This window comes from Phoenix dactylifera, unplaced genomic scaffold, assembly GCF_009389715.1.
Source record: "Phoenix dactylifera cultivar Barhee BC4 unplaced genomic scaffold, palm_55x_up_171113_PBpolish2nd_filt_p 000823F, whole genome shotgun sequence".
Classification (NCBI taxonomy): domain Eukaryota; kingdom Viridiplantae; phylum Streptophyta; class Magnoliopsida; order Arecales; family Arecaceae; genus Phoenix; species Phoenix dactylifera.
The window spans coordinates 100,001-101,349 of NW_024068190.1; the positions used below are offsets into that span (position 1 = coordinate 100,001).

At 46.1% G+C, this 1,349-nt stretch overlaps 1 protein-coding gene across 2 annotated transcripts in view; it reads right to left on the reverse strand.

Annotated features, from left to right (window-relative positions):
* LOC103716694 (organelle RRM domain-containing protein 1, chloroplastic-like) overlaps positions 1 to 477 on the reverse strand; it is an 11,285-nt gene extending 10,808 nt beyond the window's left edge. For both annotated transcript variants that reach the window (XM_017845091.3, XM_017845090.3), the window contains exon 1: positions 150 to 477. The gene's annotated coding sequence lies outside the window, so the exon portion shown is untranslated. The remainder of the gene's footprint in view (positions 1 to 149) is intronic.
* Between the last annotated feature and the right edge of the window lie 872 nt (positions 478 to 1,349).

The following is a 1,349-nucleotide window of genomic DNA, read 5'->3' on the forward strand; positions in this document are numbered from 1 at the left end:
GCATAATGCCCTCTTATCTCTAGCCAAAAGACAAACAGATTTCAGTAATAATAAAAAAAACAAAAATTAGGAAAACAATGAAAGAAACGGTAATGCAATCCTTGCCTTCCTAAAACCCTAGCTAGGCTTCCAACATAGCAGTCGCTAACCTCTGATTTCGAGGACGCAAGGGTTCTCCGTCACGACCACCCACCGAGTACAGAGACAGGCGGAGGGAGGAGAAGGCAATAACGTCGCGGCTGTCGACGGCAGCGACGGCGAGGATGAGGCACGGACGGAGACGGCCCTGCGAGCGTCGTTTGGGCTGGTAGCCTTGGCTGTGGAGAGAAGGGGGTTCGCCGGGCGGGGGGCGAGAGAAGGTCCGGCTGTCGGGAGGAGGACGTGGAGGTCCATGCCGGCGACCACGGCAACCCGCCGACCAGAGCCGCAGCGCGGCAGCGCCCTCTTTTTGCCTCACTAAAGAGAAACAGGACAACACCGGCACAGTAACACACTATAATTTTAATTTAAAATTATTTTATCATGTACAATAAGAAATGAAAAGAATTTGAAATCATGCAGGGCTGTGATTTTTTTTTTTTTGTTTTTTTTTAACAACAGCGGCAAACTTGCGACGGATATAAGTGCAGCTCATAAAGTTAAAAAACATAAGATAATACAAAAAAAAACGGAACCAAGACATAATTGTGATGCCCAATCCCTCTTCATTCTATATGGTTAGAAAAAGTAGCCTTAGCCACCAAGGTGGTAGCCTAGTGGTACTGGGCAGCAATTCTAACCACAAGGTCTCAAGTTCGAATCGCTGCGGCGACGATTAAATTGTAGACCGGAGCTCACTACTTTGGCCACTGCTTGAACTTGTGGTGTAGGACCGCTCTTGAACCGCTAGTAGCCGGGGTGGTGCCGGGTGTGACGTACTCACACGTGGGACTCGAGCCAGAGCTCAGAGGAGTAGCTGAGCCGGGCCCACGGATGGAGAGGGTATGAGTAAAACCGGTCGGGGTGCCCAACACACGGCCATTTCTGCCTGCATCGAACATTCTTCTGGCAGGGCGGGAGCCTAGTAGGGGCTGCTACGTGGGGGTGGGCTTGTCCCTTCCTCCCCCCTACCCCTTTTTATTAGCAAAAAAAAAAAAAAAAAGTAGCCTTACTCATCACAATATTAGATAACTTTTAATAATTTAAAAATCTTCCTCTTCTCCATGCCAAAATGCTCATAAAAACTCAACTAAAAAACTATTTATCTACAATATTATTAATGAAAGAGATATATTTCATATTATAGTGCCAAAATTTCAGATCATAATACCCTTAGTATTAGTGATTTTTTTATCTTTCTTAATAACCTT